The sequence below is a fragment of the Lynx rufus genome, unplaced genomic scaffold (assembly GCF_022079265.1).
Source record: "Lynx rufus isolate CCGP_SWC_20201006 ecotype Redwood Valley unplaced genomic scaffold, mLynRuf1.p SCAF_4, whole genome shotgun sequence".
Taxonomy (NCBI): Eukaryota; Metazoa; Chordata; class Mammalia; order Carnivora; family Felidae; genus Lynx; species Lynx rufus.
In genome coordinates this window covers 91,610,001-91,634,859 of record NW_025814856.1, presented here as the reverse complement: position 1 = coordinate 91,634,859, position 24,859 = coordinate 91,610,001, and the positions used below count along the sequence as shown (strand labels likewise).

Here is a 24,859-nt window from a genome sequence, read left to right as displayed (position 1 = left end):
TAATCTGTGTTCTCCAACTTTACCTATCACTTGGGAATGATCCGTTCCTCCACGTTTCCATGGGAAGCTGCTTCTTGGATATCCTCAGGTTGAACAGTTATAACAGGACAAACCTAAAGCCTTACCTCCAGCCCCCAGCCTCAATATACACAACATACTTCTTTTTTTCTGAAATGAGAAGTCTTGTAACACTAATTCTTAGTAATGAGGAATCTACTTGAACCTTCAGGGTGAAAGACATGGCCAATGGAGTGATGCTTTTTGGTCACTACAACTAGACTGATCCTTTAAATTTTTTTTTAATGTTTATTTTTGAGAGAGAGAGACAGAGAACAAGCAGAGAAGGGGCAGAGAGAGACACAGAATCTCAAGTGGGCTCCCGGCTCCAAGCTGACAGCACAGAGCCTGACGTGGGGCTCGAACCCACAAACTGCGAGATCATGACCTGAGCTGAATCAGATGCTTAACTGACTGAGCCACCCAGGTGTCCCATCTGATCCTTTAGATGACCACATGGACCACACAGGTACACCTAGAAAGAACAGAATAGGAGTCTGCAGCCTAACAAAGAAATACTGAAATGAAAGGCAGGAAGGTGCCAAAAAGTTGAGGAAGTTTCTCTTCAATTAATTCTACTCTTTGTTGCACTAACTTTAGAAATTGCATGTGACTCAATTCCTTGAGGTCTCGTTTGAATTTTCCCCCCAAAAGTGGGAATAAATGACTCATAGAGGAGGGTTGTATTGAGCTTGCCTGTGGCTCGTTGTGTTTTTAGAAATGGTGATGCACAGATCCATTTATATTCTTTCCGATGACTGGCAACATTTGTAAGATGACTGACTGGGAGTTAGAGCTTTCTTTGGAATTTGGAGGGGCCAAGCAGGATCATAGGGGCTAAATTTGCTCCTGGCCATCTGGTCTAACTAGCTGAGACAGTTTTATAGAATTGATCATGGTTTCTCTCTGACATTATTTTTGAGAGCAAAGGGAGAAGGGCAGGTGTTTTTCAGGCTCTGAGGGTAAGGGTCTGCTTGTCCTGGGAGGTAGGGGGGAGGTGTCCTCTCAAGTAGAGGTGTGGAATTGTAGGCCAAACTCCTGTGAGCACAGACATAAAGTAAGTATTTTGTGTTCAGTCTTGCCCATTTGTCCCTTTCCACTATTTAGTAATACAAACAGGTGGGGCACCTGGGTGGCTCAGTTGGTTAAGTGACTGACTCTTGATTTGGGTTCAGGTGATGATCCCATGGTTTGTGAGTCTGAGCCCCATATCTGGCTCTGCACTGACAGTAAGTAGCCTGCTTGAGGTTCTCTCTCTTTCTCTTTGCCCCTTCCACGTGTGCGCATGCTCTCTCTCTTAAAACAAATAAACTTAAAAAAAAAAAAAAAAAGAAACAGAGGTGAATGGCACACACTAGAATAGAACTGTGAGCTGGGGAGGATTGTAAGAGTGGGAGCAGAGGCTGGAAACAAAGGCCGGCTCTCAATAATCTGAGAGAATGTTGAAAATGATGGAAAAATCTGTAATTCTAAACCTGATATTTTTTTCCCCCAGGAGTTTGAGTTTCACCCTCATTGATCAGTATTTTTATAAAAGTAGTCATGATTAACTGAGTTATGTAGACTCTGATTTTCCTTGCTTGGTTTTGGAGGAAAGCAAGGGAAGGAAAAAGAGCACAGAAAATTGTCCTGGGACTAGTCAAGTTATAATTGCTGGAGTTCAGGAAAAAAAAAAAAAAAAGACAACTGGGTTATGGATAAAGTTTCACTTAGATTTTTGCAGAGCATTGGACTCAGGGGTGAAACTCATAAAATACAACTTACTTTGTCAAGTCATTGGATGATGCGGCCAAAAAAGGGAGAAAAAAGATTACTTTGGAATACTCAGCTGGTGATCAGATCAGTAGAGTGGAAGCACAGGTATCGACAGGAAAGCTATAGGTTGGGAGACAGAAATAAAACGTAAAGTCAGTGTGCCAGCAGAGGGAGGACAACAGGATGTGACTTGGGTAAATGGTGCTTAAAGAAAAAAAAAAATGAAGACTGGACATCAGAATGTGCAGAATTAATTTCTCAGGCCTGTGTGTGGGGAAAGTTATGAAGGATAAGCATCCTATGGATTTCTTGGCCCGAGTTCATTGCTTGTAAAATGACAGTAATAAAAACTGACCTACCTATTTCTGTTGTGAGGATGAAGTTACTATATATTAAAGGAAAAATAAATCTATATAAATGTGAGAGTTGATTATTGCTGGATTAGTAGACCTAGATTGTGATATTTCAGAAAGGGTCTATGGGGAGATTTCAGAGCTTCTTCAGAGGATAGGCTTATCCAAGAATTGAATGGAATGGAATTTTTGACTCATTGAATAATAGGACTTAATGGAACTGCCAGAGGAAAAAATGATAAAGGCCAACAGATGATTCAGAATTGGAGTAAGGTATTAGAAGATAGAGTTATGAGAGTAAAAAGAACAGAAGTAAGTGGATTATGTTTGCATTATTTAAATTTTGAAAATTAAATCAGAAAACAGCTTGATTCTTAGTTCACTGCTCTCAAATCCTGCACAATACGATTCCACTGGTCTCTGAATCTTGAGGATGATGATGTCCTGCCAACAGATTTTATTCCACAGACATTTATTGAGCTTATACTATGTGCCAGGCGACATGTCAGATGATGTGAAATTACAAATTAAAAAAAAAATTTAATTGGGTAAGGGTGAGACAGAAATGTAAACAATTGCAGTGATTGGGTGCCATGAAAGGAGAAAGGGGATGTCACATCTAGTGAGAAAGATCATAAAAACACCCTGTAGAGGAAGTGAATGAGACCTGAAAGATGAAGAGGAATTTGCCAAGCAGACAAGGATCATATGTGAGTGTGGGCTAACAAGGACATCTCTGATGTAGAATATAGGTTGAAAAAGGGCAGAGAGACAAAACAGCTTGTAACTGGAATACAGCATGCTCTGGAGAGTTTAGTGAGAGATGAGTCTGCAAGGCAAGCAGAAGAAGCTTGATCATAGGGTACTCCATGTCATGCTAATAAGCTGGTCTTCATTTGGTGGGTGTTGGGGAGCAATAGAAGGATGTAAAAATCAGGAGCAATAAAGTATGCTCTACTTTGGCAACAATATGGAATCCATATTAGAGGGCTAGGAGATAGAAAGGGGTAAGACCTGCTAGGAGCAATTGTAATAGTCCAGGTAAAGGATAATGGACCTCAGCTAAGAAGCAGCCATGAAGATGGCACAGCGGGTGTGCTGGGAGAAGGTAGAATTTTCAGTAAGCGGATGTGGAGGGTGAGGGAATGAAAGGTCTTGGCTTGAGGAGAAGATGGTGCCTCTAACCTCCTTGAGAATGAAAGTGAGGAAGACAAGATGAGGACCTTGGTTCTGGAGAGGTTGACTTTAAGTAGAGTTGGTCATTAGGCAGTTGGGTATCAGGCCTTGTTGCTCAGGGGTCTGTTCAAGTTCACTTGAACTTGAACAAAAGACATGGTTGAAACTGCTGGATTGGATGCTCATCCAGAGAGTGGGAACAAAGAGGATGAAAGGTAAGACTTGGGTTTTACTAACATTAAAGGGTAGAAATCAAGGCATCCACAAAGGAGACATGTAAGTAATGTTAGTGTAAGGGAAACGGACTGTACAGAGTGTGAGGAAGGTAAGAAAAGCCTTGGAAGAAGAAAGGGATGGTTGTGGTGTCAGTTGCCCAAAGAAACTCCAGTAGGATGAGGATTAAATAGAAGATTGAATCTGACCATCAGGTTGTTGGTACTCAATGCCAGAGTGGCTCCTTTGGAACGGTGGGGATAGCTTGAGTATCAACTGAGAGGTGAGGCAGGGGTGATAGAGCAGAACTTTATTATACAGCGTTTGTAGATTAGGTAAGAGATTGGGTCTTCCACGTCTGCATAAATCAGGAGAATTGCAAATGGCCATATCTTCTGTTTCAGATTTGGATGGCAACAGTTGAGAAACTTTGAGCAGGTGGTCTCTGAAGGTCATGAGCTGTGGGGGAGGGTGTCAGAGATTCTAAAGTCACACTGCCCGGAAAGGGGTTAGGACCCAGCCTCTGTTTTCAAGCAGTTGAGATAATCTTTTCTGCGAGGCTTGTGGAGGTGAATTTTCCATTTCAAGTCCTTCCGCTGAGAACCATTTCTCATGTTTTAGGCAAATGCGAACAAGTCTTCACACCATCAATATTTACAATGTAAAACTAAGAGTTGACAGTTCTGTGAAGTGTCATATTTTAGCACAAGGGATGGAAATAGCAGAGCATAGTATAGAGTGGCACATTTTCCTATCATAGTGCATTCTTCAGAAGTGCCTTGGATCTTCTTCTTTATTGTCAGAAAACACCAGCCAAATTTGGGTTGCCTTTTCCTCCCCATTGAAGAAACCATGGATATTTCTTGTCCCTTTTTGCATTTCTTAATCTAAGCTACCTGTAATATTTCAATATTAAACCCATATTTATTGTGTACTTAACTACCAGCTACTGGTGGTGGTGAAATGGCGCACCATGCGTATGGCCCTGCCCACACTGAGCTTTATAATCTTGTGAGAGCAGAATCGAAACAACATAGCCCATCATACAATCATGTTTACCATCGTGGTGTGATTTGTTGTGTGCAGGACGGGTGTATAGCTCTCCTAGTCCAGGGTCAGGGGATTCCTGAGGAAAGGACGTTTAAGCCCAGTCCTAAAGGAAGGGTAGGGGTTTGCTGGATGAAGGTTGTGCTTGGTGGCGATAGAACATCTCAGACAAAGGAAGCCGCCCGGCCAGGATTAATTCCTGTATCCTTCTTTAACACCTCAACCCTTTAACTGCTAAAGACAAAGGATCTTTTCTCTGAATTCTAGTCGCAGCCCATTGTTTACTCTCGGGCATGTGTATGCTGTTGTACAAATGTTTTGCACGCACAGGACCATCCTGTACGGTTGGGTGAGTTGTGCCCTGAAGAAGGGCACCCAGCTAGGGGGACAAGTAAGAGCTAGAATCTGTCCTGTGTGCATGTGGCCAGCCAGCTGTCCTGGCACAGGTCGGCGTCCATCTGCAGGAAGGAATACCTTTTCCCAATTTATAGTCCAGAAGAGACATTATTTTCTAAGTCATGCAAAGGTCATATGCTTTACCAGAGGCTCGGAACATCCTCCCCCACTCCCCCAAGTACATGATATGCTCATTGAGGGCAGGATTTCATCATCTTTTTCAACAGACAGTGATTAAATATCTTTACGTTGAAGACACTTTAGGGGTTTTAAAGATGAGTAAGATGTAGGTCCTCTTTTCTGGCAGCACTGATCACTGCCTTGAAAGTAAAGTAGTGTGGGTGGCTTCCACTTTTTAAATTATAAAAAGAAATTGATCTTTATAGTACATTTAATCTTAATTGACATCTTCTCTCATTTGTACCAGATTTAAGACACTGAAATAAAAACCCAGTGATCAGAATATATTGAAGTCTATTCTCAACTCAGTTTATAGCTCTGGAGTTCAGGATACTATTTATTGCTTATTCACATCTTCACTTTTATAGGTCTTTTCTCTAGGTCAGTGGTTCTCAAAGTGGGATCATAGGACTAGTAGTGTTAACATTACCTGGAAACTTGTAAGAAATGCAAGTTCTTGGGCCTTGCACACAGCCTGCTAAATTAGAAGCCCTGAGGTTGTGGCCCGGCAATCTTTGTTACAGCCAGCTCTCCAGGGTTATGTTATACCCTGAACTGTCCTAGTTATAAGGGGAGGAGTACAGTTTACTGCCTTAAACCCAGGGATCTGTTTCATCGTTAAAACTCCTTCAGCCATAACTCAAGCTGATTGCTGTTTCTGCAGGGCATTTTAGAAACTCCTGCAATAATCACATCCAGTGGGGCATGAGCTCCTCCCATTAGCCTGAAGTGTATCAGAAAGCATTTCTCTGTTATCTTCTGTACACCAGGTACTAGGCAGGATGCTGCTGCTAATACAGGATGCAGAGGACCTTGTCATCCCTCTCTAGGAGCCTAAGGCCTGAGGGAAGACGGAAACTTGGGAATTAATGAGTGTTTCTCTCTGAAATAGACATTGGAATAGATAAACATGGTAATAGAAAGAAAGTATGGTCAGCCTTTTTGGTTAATGTTTTCCAATGTTTGCTACTTAAGAGGAGGAAAGTGTTGTGTACACTTTGCTCTAACTGCAAAGTGTCTTCTTGTTAGAGTAGATGTAGTATCAAAGGTGGGCAATCAATATTCAAATTTGTACTCGGTCACTGTTTTATGTGACCATGTGCAAATCATTCTCTTTGAGTCTTTCTTTGTCTGAAAATGAATATAGTAACTCCTGCCTTATCTACGTTAGAGTTACTGGGAGAATCTAATGAATTTGAAAATGCTTTGTAAATTTTAATGCAATCCAGGTAGCAGTTATGCACGTTGAAGTTAAAAACAGTGTTTCTGAAGGGATGGACTGAAGTATGAAAGGGCTAGGAGGTGGATAAGAAATTTGTTAAGTTACAAAAGTATTTTATAGGGGTATTCTTTTTTTTTCATGTTTAAATTTTTAACATTTTATTTATTTTTGAGGGACAGAGCATGAGTGGGGGAGGGGCGCGTGCGCGCGCGCGCGCACACACACACACACACACACACACACACACACACACAAAATCTGAAGCAAGCTCCAAGCTTTGAGATGTCAGCACAGGGCCTGATGTGGAGTTCAAACTCAGGAAGTGCGAGATCATGATCTGAGCCGAAGTTGGGCACTTAACCAATTGAGCCACCCAGGCGGCCCTAGGGGTATTTGTCTAATTATTGAGGTTGTGTGTTATGAAAATTTTAGAAAATAAAGTATAAAAAAAGTCAGCTGTAGTTCTTCCACTTGGGGATATCTCGTATTAGTGTTTTAGCACATTTCCACTTGCACATTTTCTTTCTTTTTTTCTTTTTCTTTTCAAAACCACAAGCGAGCTTGTCTTGTGTCTTTTCCTCTCTTGTTATAACCATTTTCCAATGCCACTAACACTTCTTTGTAAATATTTCCATAATAGTTATAAATATCTTGATATGTAATATATTGCAAAATATTGCATCATTTGAATGTCTACCTTTGTTTGCTTGTAAGTCATTTACTTCACCATTTCACTGCATATGGTCTTGTCTAGGTGAACGATGATCTTTTCTTTGCTAAATCCAGCTGTTGTTCCTCACCTTTCCCTGCCTTGTCAGAAACCCTGGACTTGGTTGCTGTGTCACCACTAAAACTTTTACTTGGCTTCAGGCACACCTCACTGTCTTGGCGTCTCTCTACACTGTGATTCTTCAGTCATTACTGGTTCTGCCTCATCTCCCTGATTTCCTTACACTGGGGCTTTCCAGGCTTAATCCTTGGCCCTCCTATCTTTTTTTTTTTCTTGGTCATCCTCACACTCTTGGTGGTATCATCTAGTTTCTTAGCTTTAAATACTATCTACACGTGGACAGCTCTCAGATTTACATCTCTCCTCACTGGACCTTTCCCTGGATTCCCAGCTTGCACAGCCTTGGTGTCTCCACTTGGATAGTTGAACTCCAGCCTGACACATTTGAACCTGAGCTCCTGAAACTGCTCCAAACCTACTCTTTCCCCATTTCCTCTAATGAGAACTCCTCCCTTCCAGTGGCTCAGGCCTAAAACTGTAGAGTCTCCACAGACTTCTTTTTTTCCTACTTCCTATATCCAGTCTGTCAGCAAACTCTGTTGTCCTGCTTCAATATAGTTAGCGTCAGAACTTTTCACCTTCTGGGCCACACCACCATCGTCTCTTGCCTGGATTATAACTTCCCGTCTAGATCTCCTTTAGTTTAATCTCAACAGAGCCCTTAAGAGATCACATTAAAACAGAAGTCCAAAAAAGTGTTATTCTACTACTCATAGCTCTCTGAAGGCTTCATTCAGAACCAAAGCTGGTGGCTTATAGGACCCAGTGTGGTCCAACTTCCCATTAAGCCTCTAATGACGCTTGAGAAAGCCTGTTTCATAGGACTCTCTCCATTCTTAATTCTGCTTCAGCCTCTCCAGTCTCCTTGCTCTTTCTAGAATGTGTTATGTGAGCTCTTTTCTCAGGGCCTCTGCTTTGCTCTGCTTGCAACTTCCTTCATTCAGCTATTTGGCTTTTCTCCCTCATGTGCTTCAGGTTTCTACTCACTTGTCATCTTCTCAGTAGGGCTTTCTCGGGACTCCTGTTAAAAATAGCCACCTCCTCCTTTCTATTCTCATTTTGTGCTTTCATTTTTCTCCACAGCACTTTTCAGCATCCATTATAATATATATTCTAATTATTTTTTTGTTTTGTTTTTATGACCTCCCCCCCCCACCAATAAGTTGCAAGCTCCATCAAGACAAGCCAGTTGCTTCTTCCCTTCCTCTCTCTTTCTCTTTGAAAATAAGCTACTTTATCCCTGGCGTTTCAAACAGGGCTTGAGACAGTAAATGCTTAATAAATGCTTCTTGAATGAATGAGTATATTTAATTTGGGGTGCTGAGGTTTTTCATTGTTTGTAATGTACAAATGTTATAATAACATAAAACATTGTCTGAGTTTCTTATTATTGAAGATACATTACTTGCAGCAGAAATCTTAGGTCAAAGAATGTGAACTATATCCTGGGCAACACTGGAAATTGTTACTTATTGCTACTAACTTGATGGTGGAAAATGCTGTCTCACTGATGTAATTAACATTTCTTTAATCACTATTGAGAGTCAATATTTTTCATATCACTTAGTTTTTTGGAGAATTTTCTGTTTAGGTATTTTCATTTAATGTTTTTCTTACATATATGGTAGTAAGGATACTATTCAGTATACACTGAAGATATATTTCTCTAGATTTTTTTCCTGTCCACATGTCTTGAGATAATATAATACCCAGAGAAAGCAATTAGTTATTTAGACTGTAAAAATATATGGTCTAAAAATATATAGAATTACTTAACACATCAAATAGCAATAAATTTAATTCTTATTTATTTTAATTTTTACTTTTTTAAAGTTTATTTTGAGAGAGAGAGGGAGGGAGGGAGGGAGAGAGAGAGAGAGAGAGAGAGAGAGAGAGAGAGAGAGAATATCCCAAGCAGGCTCCAGTCTCTCAGCCTTGAGTCCCATGTGGGGCTTGGTCTCATAAACCATGAGATCATGACCTGAGCTGAAACTGGGAATCAGATGCTTAACTGACTGAGCCATCTAGGTGCCCCTAGGAAAATATTCAATTTTTAAAAACACTGTTGTTTGGTACATAGTACCTTACTAAATTCCTCCAATAAATGAAGTCTATCATGTGTTTGGCTGACAAAAATACTAAAGCAACTGCAAAATGACTAAGAATTCTTGGGCTTGGAATGACAGCCTTTTGTTCTAAGATTGTGTTTTTGAAATTTCAAGATCGTCCTACTTCATTCTGTGTTCTTTCTTTTTCAGTGGCCATTCATATGTTTATCTGTTCATCTAGCATGTAATGAGTTCATATCCTGTATTTCTTTCACTGGGAAACTACTAATGCCTAAGTCTATGATTATTACAGTACAGACGGGTTACATGCTGTGAGGGAGTTGTGCACAGGGTTACACGGAAGCAAGGAGAAGGGGCAACTGAATCAGATTAAGGAACCCTGGCCTCAGAGAAAGTCCTGTTGGAGCTGAGTTTTGAAAGATTTCCCGAAGTGCTTTCTGGGATGCACAGAGGCCAGCATTTCTCGGTCAGAGAAAATAGGTTGTGTACCAGCACAGAGGACTTAACTCCTATGAACATTTCAAGGGCTAGAGTGAAGGCACGTGGATAGCAGTGGCAAGAGATGGCTAGGTTGTGGGGAAGGCAGGAAAGCTATGGGGAGCCACTGACATCAGGTTAGGATTATTCTGTTGGTAAAAGGAGGATGATGAAGGAGGGATCTTATTGGAGGCAGGGAGATCAGGTAGGGGACAGCTGCCTCTCCCACGGGGAGAGCAAGAAGTCAGAGCTGGGCAGCTGACAGAGCGGGGTAGTGGTAGTACTCAGTGATACATCGCAGCCTCCAGGGACTGCTAGGGCTTTAGCCTTGGGCTGCTGGGTAGATGCTTAGCCTTTCATTGAGACTGAACATTTAGGAGGAGGAGGCCAGGTGGCTGAAAGAAAGAGGATGAGTTCATTATTGGCATCGTGAGTTTAAAGTGCCCAAGGGACTTCCAAATAGCGCTCTCCCAGAGACAGCTGGATGTCTGTGAGTGCAACAGAGAGACAGCGTGTAAGCCACAAGCACATAAGAGGTACTTGAGGCCACTGGCGTTGATGAGGTCACCTGGGCTCTTAGCAGGCAGCAAGAGCAGTGTGCTGAGGAGAGGGCTCCGGGAAACGCCGGCATGTAAAAAGCAAGCTGAGCCAGAAGCAATTGAGAAGGAAACTGAGAAGGCACAGCCGGTACGGTGATAGCACAGAAGCTGGCTGAGGATTGAAGGGGTAGCTGACCACCAGGAAACCTGGAGGATGATACCCACGTGGTGTTGCTTGACGTTTAGTAAGGCGTTTGAAACATCATATCCTTGTGGGCAAGAAGCAGAAGGATATGCTGAATGATCGTATCACTAGGCAGATTGTTGGCTATTTGAACCCAGATGTACCCTAAGGTTATTAATTTAAGGAATTGATGCCAATCTGGAGGGAGGTGTTCAGTGTAGTACTATAGTCCCCACGTCATGCACAGGGGATATATTCCAAGACCCCCAGTGGATGCCTGAAACCCTGGACAGTACTGCACCCTATATATACTGTGTTTTTTCTTGTACATACATTCCTGTGACAAAGTGCTATACATTTTGTGTAAGAGATTAACAATAATAATAAAATAGGACAATTACAACAGTATACTGTGGTAAAAGTTACATGAATGTGATCTCTCTATATCTCACTGTACTGTACTCACCCTTCTTGTGATAATGTGAGATGATAAAAGGCCTGCGTGATCAGGTGAAGTGAGGTGAATGACAATGTTGCATTAGGCTATTATTGACCTTCTGGTTATACATCAGGAGGGGGTGGTTCGTCTGCCTTGGGTTTGGTTGCTTATGGGTAACTGAAACCACCAAAAGCAAAACCATGGCTGGGGGCCTAGTGTACCTTTGGTCTTAGTATCTAATCTTTGAGTTGTTGTTGTTTTACTATTTAATCGATGTTTTGGTTTTGGGAAGGCTTAGCCAAATTTTGTAAAGTCAGAAATCTGGGAAAGATGCCTAATGACTTGGAAAGCAGAATTGGGATTCAAGATGATTTGAAAGGCTAGAATAATGGGCAAACATAATTGTTCTAAGTATAGACTGTCCTTTTGGGTTCTGAAATTTAGTTGTTTAAGCATAGGATGAGGAAGTCTTGCTGAAAAAGGATGAAGAAGTCTTGCTTAAAAGTACTTTTGAAGCCACAGATGTCACGTGGCTGCTAAAAGCACTGATGGTGTGTGTGTTAGGCTCTATTAATAAGAGCAGAGTACTTGGCTCACAGAAGGTAGACGTTTAACTTAGGTTAGTGATTCAATTTAGGAGTAATATTTGAAGAGGGATATTGACATATGGCGATGTTGACTTGACATGCCAGTTAGGAAATGAAGTATTTAGAAGGTATGTCCAAATACTTGATGACTGACCAAAGGAATTGAGGCTGGGTAGCTCGGAGAAAACTTGAGGGAATCATGATAGCTTCAAATGCATTATGTGCCGTCACGTATTAGAAGCATTTATATAATGCTCTTTTAGAGGATGGTATTAGGATTGGTGGGTAGTAGACAAAAGGGTGCAGATTTTAGTTCATCTGAGAAGGTGTTTTATATCAGTAGCGTCATGAACTGCTTCTTTGAACTTTGGAAGTTGCAGGTTTCCTCTTTTGGGCAGGCTGATGGCCTAGGTCACATGTGTGGGAATGATGAGTTCTGGTTCCCTACTGTGTGCCTATATTCCTATGGTGGCTTTAAGGGGCAGTTCAATGACTGTTCAAGGTTACATACATTCCTCTTGTAACAAGTAAGAAGAGAAATCTTTATCCTCGGCGCTTTAGTTCTAGGACACATTCCTTCTTAAGCTGTCATATTTAACACTTTATTCTAAGATTGCTACCGTGTAAACATAAAACAATTGCCCTTTGGTGTTTAATGTAACATCCTAAAATGGAGAGTGGAAAAAATTGGCCATTTGAAATTTAAGTCTGATGCCGACTTCTATTTGGTAATTCTTGGGCATATCAATGCATACTAGGAAATAACTTGAACTAAATAACAGTTGATGCTTAAACATATCTGAGCTTGGTATGCTGGGGAAGTGCTTCCGTATCTAAAGAGCAGGTAAATATTAACACTATTTGCTCTATTTTTTTTACGATGCCTTTTTTTTACATTTGACCTTTTGAAAATTAAATGCAGTACGTGTGCATTCTAGAAAAATGAGGCGATAAAAATACTCATAATTTTACCAAATAAGCACACTACTTTTAACATTTTAGCATTTGTAGTAGGAAAAATTAATAAAAAGAACAATAGGAACAATTTTAGGGCATTTCATTTACTAATTGATGAATTCATCCTCCAGACTCTAATGAGATTGGTCCTAATACTTCCAGCTTGGTAGAATTACTACCTGTGAGCCCCAGCTGCTGCCCCATTGCTGACATTTGTAACCATCAGGAAACCCTGTCTCTATCACATATTTCATATGTCTTTGCATATATTTCATGGTAAATATACATGTATGTTTACAAAATTGAAATATTCTGCACATACAGTTTGGTAATCTTTTTTTTTTTCATTTAACTCTATGCTGTGAACTTATTCCCTCATTTTGACTTCTCTAGAATTTTTATTCAGTGCTTAATGTAAGGTAAGCATCTAACTTTATTTTTGAATAACCAGGTTTCCTAAATAGTGTTTTGAACAACCTGTAATTCATCCTTTCTCCATTGATTTGTTTTCTGTACCATCTATTGTGTGGGTATATACATTCTTTTTAATCTATTATGTATAAAAAGTGACATACATATCCTCAAAAGTATTTGATTTCTTTTGGGCTACTTTGTATGCTGTTTATTTATTTATTTATTTTTACCAAGATTGCACACAGAATTTTGTAATATGATTTTATAATATACTTGTTGCTTTTCTTTCAAATATTTTTCTGCTGTTCTCACTACTCTTCAAGTTCAACTTCAGAATAATTTTGAAAAGTTAAAAAAAAACTCACTGGAATTTTCTCTTGGATTCTGTTAAATCTTTTAACTTATTTGGAAAAACTGTCATCTTTGTAGTGTAATCTTCGCATTTGAAGACCTAGTTTCCTTTGGCGCTTGGAGTATTCTGTACGTTTCATGAGCACTGACTTTGTAAGTTTTTTGTTACTATTTTTTTATGGCAGCTTTCCCCTACCATTTTATCTTTTTGTTTGTTTGTTTATTTATTTATTTTGAGAGAGAGAGCACGAGCAGGGAAAGACAGAGAGAGGGGGAGAGAGAGACTTTCAAGCAAGGTCTGCATTGTCTGCATGGAGCCCGATGCGGGGCTTGATCTGACAAACTGGGAGATCATGACCTGAGCCAAAGTCAGACTCTTAACCGACTGAGCCACCCAGGCACCCCTACCATTTTATTTTTTAATTGATTTTCCCCTGATAGGCTGAAAAGCCATTGGTTTTTGGAAATTGTGTATCTTGTTGTAGAGTGGTCTTGTTAATTCTAGTATTTTGTTGATTATCTTTGATTTTCTTTCTAAAAAAAATTTTTTTTTAAATGTTTGTTTATTTTTGAGAGAGGAAGAGACAGAGTGTGAGCAGGGTAGAGGCAGAGAGAGAGACAGAGAGGGAGACACAGAATCTGAAGCAGGCTCCAGGCTCTGAGCTGTCAGCACAGAGCCTGATGCAGGGCCCAAACCCAAAGACGATGAGATCATGACCTCAGCTGAAGTCAGACACTCAACCGACTGAGCCACCCAGGTGTCCCAGATTTTCTAGATAACCGGTACCATTTATTGAATAGTGAAATGTACGAAGCACTTTACTTATATTAACAGTAATCCTCACAGCTATCCATACCTTTGCTTTTAGAGTTGAGGAAACTGAAGCTCAAAGGCAATTCATACCTTGAGAAAGATGTCAGAGGTAGTGAGTCCTAAGCCTGGGATGTGTGTGTCCTCAGAGATCTCACTTTCCACTGAAATTCACTGCCTTCCACTCTGCCTACCCTGAGCTGGTTTGTACCTCTAGTTCCTTACAACTGCTTCTGTCAGGATATACATGGAATCTTACCAAGTGTACCGAGCAACTATTTATAATGTTTTCCTCCTTTAGTCCATCATTTTTAGATTCCTTTTTCTCAGGGTAGTAATCCCTTTCTCATGTGTTTTAGAAATCTATCCTCTGCTCCAAGGTAGATCTTGGTGTTGCACATGTTTTAACAAAATGAGCTCTCTGTACGGCTGTGTTTCAGCCACAGACAGGTGTGTAGGTGGCCATGGCCACTGGTCTCCTTGTCTCGAGGACGAGGTGTCTGTGTAGAGTCCTTAGTGCAAATTGTGTTGTCTGGCAAACTGTGTCCTGCTGGGCCGATCAACTGAGGGGGAGCTCATCCTGTCTAAACTAGATTCTTGTGTAGGAAAATTTTTTTTTGGAAGAATTTTTTTAGACAGAAAAAAGGAGGACAGCTGTTCGTGGTTCTTCCCCAGTAAGCACACCTGACGGGCCCTGGACGTAGTGCATGTTCTGTCTCTGTCTTGCCCTGTGCAGTTCTGGGAATAGAGGATGCCGAAGAGTTAAGCCAGGGCGAGGGGTGTGGGTCTGATGACATCTTAAACCAGAGCCTGTAAAACTTCAAACATAAAAGGCTGAACGCTGTTGTTGAAAAAAACCACTATATACCAAAGACAATCCCGAATGGAAATCAATGGGCGATAGTTCTATCATTTTACCACAACTCTTTCAGTGTTTTTGTTCTGTATTCCCTTTTTCCTTAAACACTTACATCAGAGTTATGTGGGCCAGGCATTGTTCTAAGTGTTTGAGACGTATTAGCCCATTTAAAAGCACATATGTAAATAATACTGCTCTAAAGTGTTATTCAGATATTTTAGCGGAAGGCTAACAATTGCCTCAATCTTTTTTAAACTTTATTGAAGATTAATTGAAGTACATTGAACAACATAAATATGCAGTGTATAATTTGGCCAGTTTTTATGTATGTATACACTTAAGAAACGAATGCCAAAATCAAGATAGCCATTTCAAATACCCCCAAAGGTTTCTTGCTTCCCCTCATAATCTACTCCTCCCCCCACCCTGTCCTTAGGCAGCCACTGATCTGCTTTCTGTCACTATAGATCCACTTGCATTTTCTAGAATTTCATATAAATAGAATTCAATGGCATTCACTGTCTCTCTCTGGTTTTTTTTTTTTTTTTTTTGCACTGGCTGTTTTCACTTAGCATAATGATTTTGAGATTGATTCACGTTGTGGTGTATTCAATAGTTCCTTTTTATTGCTGAGTAGCATTCCATTGTATGGCTATACCACATATGCGTATCTATTTTTAACATACTATAGTTCTAATCATGGTACTTGATACTCTTAACCTCCAATATGATAATGTAATCTATGAATATCAAGAACTCATTAGCGAGCATTTCAAATGGGTTGTTTATAAAGTTCGCCACTAGCAGCCCAAAATGTAAATGTAAGCACTAAAGGAATGTTGACGTTCTGAGATATTCTGGGAGGTAATTTATTTTTCTGTTTTACCGAGTATTTAGTGCTATTTCAGATACGTCTTGATTTTTGAAAAGCTAATCATTCAGTTAGTTAGATATGCTTGTTGGGATTACTTCCACTTGCCTGCCTGTCTGCCTATAGATCATTTCATTACCAATTAATGTTTGTCAGAGTGCAAGGGACGAAGGCAAACCTCCCACCAAGCATTCAGAAGCTAAAATGAGAACTTTTTTTTAGTTCATCGTGGTGATGAGCATTTGTGTACTCTCTAGATGAGAGTAATGTTTGTATTCATTTGGAAGGACAATTAAATATATTCATTAGTTTCATATAATAGTTGAGATTATATTTCAAAATAAAAATCCAGCAAGATAGCTAGGTTTAATTGCATTTTTCTTTTTTTGGTGGGCGGTGACAGGAATTCGGTTGGCTAGAACCGAACATTTAGAACAAAGTAAGAATGCTTTTAGATTAGTAGTGGTTCCATAAACTTTGGGGACTCTTTCTTTCTGTCTCTTTCTCTCTCTCTTTTTCTCACCCACCCTCCCTGCTCTCTCCCTTCCCTTCCCTTCCCTTTTCTTTTTTCTTCTTTTTTCTCTTTTTCTTTTTCTTTTATTTCTTCTCCAAAGAAGCTAAAGGTACTAATGGGAACTATAATTGTGAGACTGGCTGATCTGTCTTATTTGGGTTTATTTCTTCTGTAACAGTAGCTGATGACTTTTTCCAGGACAGGGAGAATGATGTGACTCATTTGTCTTGATAGCAGTGAGTTCTGCCCTCTCTGCTTGGACATGGATACAGGAAGACCATTACTTAAACCCACCCTTCTTTTCTGCCCCTTTTTTCTGTCCTTCCTTTCAAAACCAGACTCTTCACCTTTATTTCTTCAGTTTTCTACCTTTTTTTCCCACACAGTGTAGTCTGGCTTTTATCCCAATCATTTTCCTAAATCTCTTTTTGTGGTCAGTAATCATCGCCTAATTATTAGTGGTTTCTTTATTCTTCATCATACTCCATTTCTCTGCAGCATTAACCCTGTTTCCAGCCTGCTGACTTTGCTTTCTAAGACACTGAAATCTTGTATTACCCAGTATTAATATCTTTCCTTCTTTAGATAGCTCCTCTTTTCTTATTTTTCTTGGAAAGTGGTGGTTTTCCCAGGGTTGTGCTTTTGGTTGCCTTCTCTTTGTATTATATATGTACTTTCTGAGTCTTAGCCATATTTTCTTTTATTCTTATTTTTATGTAAATAAAAGTAATACCTACTTATTACACACAATTTGAGTATACATTTGAGTACATGATTTGAGTATAATAAGAACACTTTTTAACAAGCAAATGATGAATATCACCTGCTGTCTCACTGTGGTGAACCATTGTTGAAATTTTTCATCTGACTGCTTGTCTTACCTAAACCTTTGTTTAAATCAATCTTAAATCCAACTTCTAAATGCCCAATTCTCCACTGGATTCCAAAAGCACATTTACAACTCCTTAACAGATACCACTAGTGGGACATCCTGGATGCCTCAAAATTAAATACATTCTGAACCAAATTAATTATTTTTCTTGTACTTGAAACTAGTTTTTCTTCTTGCTTCCACTTCTGATTGGTTAATAGCAACTTGATGTTATTGATCCTTTTCCTTCTTGTCTGTAAACTCCATATCACTAAGTCATTAAAAAGATCATTTTAATTTGGTCTACGAAGTCCTTTATCACGTGGTCTCAGGAGATCTTTCTTAGCTCTCTCTTTGTGCTCTTAACTTTCTCCTGTTTCAACCCTCTGTCTTACCCTCCTGTCTAACCACAATTCCAATTTTCAGGAATTCTCATGCACTTCTATCCTAACGTGCTTAAGCCGGTGGCCACATCTGAAAAACCATTTCCTCTCTCTCTGGTATAACTTATCTCTAAATATCATTCAGGATAATGTGGTTGAGATACTCCTGCTCAGATGGAATGAATCTAGGGCCTAATACTTCCTACATTTGCTTTGATTTGTCCTGACTAGAGAAGAAGCCCATTAAAAGGGCCCCTTACTATTGCTTTTAAATCTTTGAAGAGCTACCTGTGAAGAATGGACTTCAAGTATATTTCAGACAGCTGACCTGGGACCAATGAGTGGATGTTATGGTGAGGAAGATTTTTCTTCATATTAAGGAAGAGCCATAACCTTTAATGATGTACGGCAATGGAAAAGACTTGTTAAACTAGTTAACTATACAAAGACTAAATGACCATTTCTCATGGATTCATTTATTTAATCGACATTATTATTCACTTTCTCAACTGCTGTGCTGGAGGTCGAAAGATGAAAAAAAAAATCTTTTCTTGAAGGAGCTTACAATTTAATGAAGTGGTTCTCAACCTGGCTGTGGATTAGAATCACAGACCAGTGAATTATTTCCATTTTAGAAATCTCAGAGGACAGGGTCTAGGTAACATATCCAGTGTACATCCATGGATGGTTGTGATGACTTATCTAAAGTTTACTTCTCAAAGTGTCATTTATTTAACACCGGCTTTAGGGCAAGCCATATGATGTTGATTTGGGCAAAAAGAGACTTACTGCTCTTATGGAATTTATAGAATGGTAGAGTATAGACATCACACAAACATGCGACAGTTGGTGTTAAGTCTGAAAGGAAAAGTAAAGGAGATGAAGGGACGTAGGAGGTGTCTGGTATCTAAGAGGTCAGGAAAGGTCTTTTGATGCTATGGCATTTGAGTAGTGCCTGAATGAAGAAAGAGATCAAGCTATGCAGACATCTGGGGAGAAGGCTTCAGGCACAAGGAAGAACAAGTACAAAGACCTTGAGATGGTCATACACTTGACATGTTCACAGAAGAGTGACCCACTGTGGCTGGAGTAGAATGAATGAAGGGCATGTGACAGGAGGCGTGAACACAGATCACATGATGCTTTTTAGGGGATGTTAAAGACTTTGACTTTCATTCTGAATGAGGTGAGAGAGCCCTGGAGGGTGTTGAATACAGATATAATAAGATTTATATGTAAAAACATCAATCCAGCTGCTGTGTGGAAATAGATGCTGGGACATGGGTGAAAACAGATGAATTAGGTTATTACAATAATCTAGATGAGGCATTATGGCAGTTTAGATGAAAGTTTTAGGGGTGGAATGGTAAGAAGCAATTGGATTCTGTGTATATTTTGAATATAAAAAATATTTTTAAGGGGGCACCTTGGTGGCTCAGTCAGTTGAGTGTCTGACTCTTGATTTCAGCTCAGGCCGTAATCCCGGGTTCATGGGATTGAGCCCCAACATTGGGCTCTGCACTGAGTGTGGAGTCTGCTTAAGATTCTCTCTCTCCCTGTCTCTCTCCCTCTGCCCCTTTCCCTGCTCATGTGCACTCTCTTTGAAAAAATATATTTATTTTATATATATATATATAATATATATATATATTTATATGTATATTTTAAAAATATTTTTAAAGGGACCATAGGCTTTACTAAGATTTCCCAGGGAGTGCCTTTAGCCAGAGAAAAAAGGGGTCCAGGACCAAGTGCTGGGATGTGTCAGGGGTGGTAGAGCCAGTGGAGGAGAATGGGGTCCCCGAGGCTAGATGAAGCAAGTGAGGGAGAAGACAGGCACTGAATCATACTCTGTTGTTAGACTGAGTGAGAGGGAAGCTGAGCACTGATGTTTTAGTTTTGTGAGGTGGAGGTCATCAGTGATTTTGACAAGAGCAATTTTGATCAAGAGGTATAGGCAAAATGTGACGGGAGTGGGTTCATGAAAGAATAAGGAAAAAAAAAGAAGGCAGGCACAGTGAGAACAGACAGTGCTTTGGAAGAGCATTGCTAATGAGGGGAGAAGAGAAAAATGGGAGCAGCTCAAGGGGGGAGTACAAATACTTGGTCACACTAATGCCAAATCTCCTTACAAATGCAAGATTTTGTTCTATAATTAGTGGCCCTGGTTTTATTTATTTTTTGTAATGCCTTGTTTAAGAATTGCTTGAGATGAGGCACACCTGTAATTTTCTACCCTGTTTAATTTGAGACTTTTAGAAACCAAGCTCAGCCATTTTATTTACACCACATAACTGTTCTTTTTCCTTTCTAGCTTGGGTATGTCTTTTTGCATTAGTTTTCTGGGGCTCCAATAACAAAGTGCCACACACTGGGTGGCTTAAATAACAGGTATTTATTGTTTCACAGTTCTGGAGGCTGGAAGTCCAAAATAAGGTGTCCACAGGATGGGTTCCTTTTGGGGGAGGATCTGTTTCAGGCCTCTCTTTGGCTTGTAGATGGCCAACTTCTCCCTCTGTCTCTTCATATCCATCTTCCCTCTTTGCCTTTGTGTACAGTTTTGCTTCTTTTTTAAGGATAGCTGTCATATTGGAATTGGACCCACTCTAGTGATCTCATTTTAATTTGATTACTTCTGTAGAGAGTCTGTCCCCAAATCAGGGCACATTCTGAGGTACTGTGGATTAGGATTTAAGTGTATGGATTTGAGGAGGGGACAGGATACCTTTACTTACTCATAGGCTCATTTCTGAAGATTTATTCTAATATTTAAAATTTTTCTACTGGGTGGCATTTAGGCACAGTTAATTTAGTCATTTGGGGGACATTAGGTGTTGCTTTAGAGAATTTGGGCCAGGAGGTGGATTTCTTGATGTAAAATGAGCACTTGGTGAATTGGAACTTCAATGAACTGCCTTTTTGAAAAGAAATATAAAATGAGTTAGAGAGGTGATTTCTTTATACTTTATGTGAACACGAGGTTAGACTTCTCTTAGACTTCTCAGTTACTTTCATGTTTAAAGTAGTAGAAAAAGTAAGCCAGTAGATACAGACTCTCTCTACCTTGGGAATAAGAAGGGGTAAATCAGAGTGCCTTCTCCAGGAAAATGGCCACATTAAGTGTAGGTATCACCTCCCTGGTGTTATAAAGATGGAAATACAGCCTAAATAGAGGCCAACATCTGACCCCATAATATATCAGCCTTGTTATAGAGAGAAATTCAGTTGTTTATGAAGAAAAGTTTTGTTGTTGCATTAAAAAGCATTATAGAAATTGGCTCCTATTTGCATATCTGGGTGGATGACCCAAGGAGCAGTTTCCAACAATTGTTTGCCCATCCCGTTCTCTGTACAGAGTTGCTTTCCCAGAAGCAGGTTTTAGTTGGAATACCCAACTAATAGCCCATTAAGATGTATCCTCCTAAAGCAGTTTGTGACTGTAATGACTTTTATTTGGGATTTGTTAAACTACAGAATGTAACTAATGATTGTAGTTGTCAGCACATGGACTCATTAGCTCTCAGTTCTGTATTAGCGCAACAAGGGAGAGATGTAAATTTAATTGCGCAATAGCAAATATTTTTTCGTGGGCTTATTACTCCCTTAGAAGGCAGAATACACTGCTCTAAAATGAAGAAAACATCTGTTGTGAAAATTAGTGCTAAATAAAACACTTACCTGGACATTTTTTGAATTATTACTTTTTGGTTTAGAAACCTAACCTTTGGCAGTGCTCTGAAATAGCACTGAATGAATCTCTTGGGGAGAGCCATGATTTTTTTTTTTTTTAATTTTGGGTATTCTTGGTTTAAATAGTTAAATATTTTTTTTCATATAGTTCAACTTTAAACATAAAAAACAACCCTCTGAATAAGAAAGTGAATTCTTCTCTAGTGTAAAATAGCAGCAAATACATCCTCAATAAGCTTTCCACAGATTAAGCCTGGAAATAGTTCAGATACTCAGTATATTAAAGCAGACAATTTGTTATGATGGATTCTTGTTTTAGGTCCACAGTGTACCTAATTGATAACCGTGGCTCAGTGAGATCTGATATTCTCATGCATTCATGAAATAAACTTCTTCCCTTACTTTCTCATGTTCAGCGACTCTAGAAAGGCATCTTTTTCTTAGTACTTTCTCAGTGACTGTACTGATGAAATACAAAGAGCATATGGAAGCAGATATATGCGTAGGTCTTGATTTTATGTTTTGGTAGACTGGTTTATTTAAGCAAATACAACAGGCAAATATGTTTGTTTAAGGTTTTCCTTTGTACCAGCTGCTGCTTTTTTCTCTTTCCTAGGCTGGCCTGCCAGAATCGCACACCTTTATTCCTACACTATTTGACAAAAATTTCCAATTGAAAAATTTTTCAGTGGGTTAATATATTAATATATTTAACATGTATATTTTAAGAATGTTGAGGATTTTGAGTGTTTTTAATTTATGAAAATTTTTTAGTGATAGAGGCTTAATGTTTCTTAAATATTGTTTACAGAATCGGCCTTAATTTACAACGGCTTAAAAATCATACAGTCTACTTTAATTATTCAGAAGAAAAGTTTTATTTTTATGGCATTTTTTTGGGGGAAATGAAATGCTAGAGAGCTAATGTTCAATTGGATGTGTATATACCACACTTGGGTGAGATGAGCATTGACCAGGGAGTCAAGCGACCCAGGTACAGGACTTTTCTTACTGGTAGTTAGCTCTGTGACCTTGGGTGACTTGTTTTCTCTTGGATTCAATCTTCTCATTCGTTAGAAGAAAAAGATTGGTTTAGATAATCTATAAAGGCTCTTCCAAGCTCAGCGTCTTAAGACTTCATTTCTTCTAGTTATATATTTTTAGAGAAATAGGGGTTATGTCTCTGCTTCTTATTGGATACTTTGGACTGAATGTGAAATTTTCTGTGTCCAGTCTGGTCATACTGGGCAGAGTGATGAGGCTTGATAGTTTCTAGAAACTAAGCCTTGTCTACAAATAGTCAACAAGAAGGCTTGGTGAATCGGGCCTGTGCTACTTTTGTTTGACATAGACATGTCAAACCAGCTGATGACTAGTTATATAATTTCATGTAGTCATCCAAGTCAATTGAGTTTAGACATTTAGCCTGAGATACTTAATATTCCTCAAGACAAAGTTTTGGGGAGTTAGAAAGTCTTAACCTTCTCTAATTCTGCCTTGGCTTGTGGGATGATTTAGAATAAATAGGACTCAATTTTAGTAATAAATTACATCTCTGACAGTCTAGGATTTTTTTCTGTAGGAGAAGACTCACAGGTTACTGACATGAAGCAGGCATGGGTGACATTTGCTTTTCTTCTCAATCCTCCTTAGTTTAGTCCCTGGCCTGTGGTCCTTATTTCAAGTTCTGAGACCTTGTTTACTAATTTGAAAATGATCATGCTCCACAGGGATGTTTATAAGAAGAGTTATTCCTGAATAGACATCTATTCTTAGAAAGGCTCAACATTTTGGAGATGTCTGTGTTCCACAGATCTATGCATCTGAAAGCATCTCCCCAGATCTAAATAAAGTGTTTTTCCTTGGGAATATGTATCTCTTGGAGGGGTGGAGTAGGGAATAAAATATGTTCTGAGACCAGCTGGTAAAATTCTGCAAAAGAAGTGTGGTAAAATGAGGCACTCTCATAATCTACAAATGAGAGTATCATCTGTTAAAGACTTTGTAGAAATTTTCGGTATCATTGGTCAAGAGCTTTGAAACACATAGTCTCACCAAGTATTTTACATCTTAAATTGGTCAACTTAACAGTGATGTACTTTTTTTTTAATTTAATTTTTTATTTTTTTAAAATTTACATCCAAATTAGTTAGCATATAGTGCAACAATGACTTCAGGAGTACATTCCTTACTGCCCCTTACCCATTTAGTCCACCCCCCTCCCACAATTGCTCCGGTAACCCTCAGTGTTCTCCATATTTATGAGTCTCTTCTGTTTTGTCCCCCTCCCTGTTTTTATATTATTTTTGTTTCTCTTCCCTTATGTTCATCTGTTTTGTCTCTTAAAGTCCTCACAGGAGTGAAGTCATATGATTTTTGTCTTTCTCTGACTAACTTCACTTAGCATAATACCCTCTGTTTCCATCCACGTAGTTGCAAATGGCAAGATTTTATTCTTTTGGTTGCCGAGTAATACTCCATTGTATATGTATATACACACCACATCTTCTTTATCCATTCATCCATCGATGGGCATTTGGGCTCTTTCCATACTTTGGCTGTTGTTGATAGTGCTGCTATAAACATGGGGGTGCGTATGTCCCTTTGAAACAGCACACCTGTATTCTGTGGATAAATGCCTAGTAGTGCAACTGCTGGGTTGTAGGGTAGTTATGTTTTTAGCTTTTTGAGGAACCCCCATACTGTTTTCCAGAGTGGCTGCACCAGCTTGCATTGCCACCAACAATGCAAAAGAGGTCCTCTTTCTCCGCATCCTCACCAACATCTGTTGTTGCCTGAGTTGTTAATGGTAGCCATTCTGACAAGTGTCAGGTGGTATCTCATTGTGGTTTTGATTTGTATTTTCCTGATGATGAGTGATGTTGAGCATTTTTTCATGTGTCAGTTGGCCATCTGGATGTCTTCTTTGGAAAAGTTCATGTCTTTTGCCCATTTCTTCACTGGATTATTTGTTTTTTGGGTGTTGAGTTTGGTAAGTTCTTTATAGATTTTGGATACCCACCCTTTATCTGATATGTCATTTGCAAATATCTTCTCCCATTCTGTCGGTTGTCTTTTAGTTTTGTTGATTGTTTCCTTCGCTGTGCAGGAGCTTTTTATTTTGATGAGGTCCCAGTAGTTAATTTTTGCTTTTGTTTCCCTTGCCTCCGGAGACGTGTTGAGTAAGAAGTTGCTGTGGGCAAGATCAAAGTGGTTTTTGCCTGCTTTCTCCTTGAGGATTTTGATGGCTTCCTGTCTTACGTTGAGGTCTTTCATCCATTTTGTGTTTATTTTTGTGTATGGTGTAAGAAAGTGGTCCAGGTTCATTCTTCTGCATGTCACAATCCAGTTTTCCCAGCACCACTTGCTGAAGAGACTGTCTTGATTCCATTGGATATTCTTTCCTGCTTTGTCGAAGATTAGTTTGTGGGTCCATTTCTGGGTTCTCCATTCTGTTCCATTGATCTGAGTGTCTGTTCTTGTGCCAGTACCATACTGTCTTGATGATTACAGCTTTGTAGTATAGCTTGAAGTCTGGGATTGTGATGCCTCCTGCTTTGGTTTTCTTTTTTAAGATTGCTTTGGCTATTCGGGGTCTTTTCTGGTTCCATACAAATTTTAGGATTATTTGTTCTACCTCTGTGAACAGTGATG

The 24,859-nt window shown here is 39.4% G+C and overlaps 1 pseudogene; it reads right to left on the bottom strand.

Moving 5' to 3' along the window:
* Positions 1–4,835: 4,835 nt before the first annotated feature.
* Positions 4,836–24,859, bottom strand: part of LOC124523413 (elongation factor 1-alpha 1-like) — a 24,657-nt pseudogene continuing 4,633 nt past the window's right edge.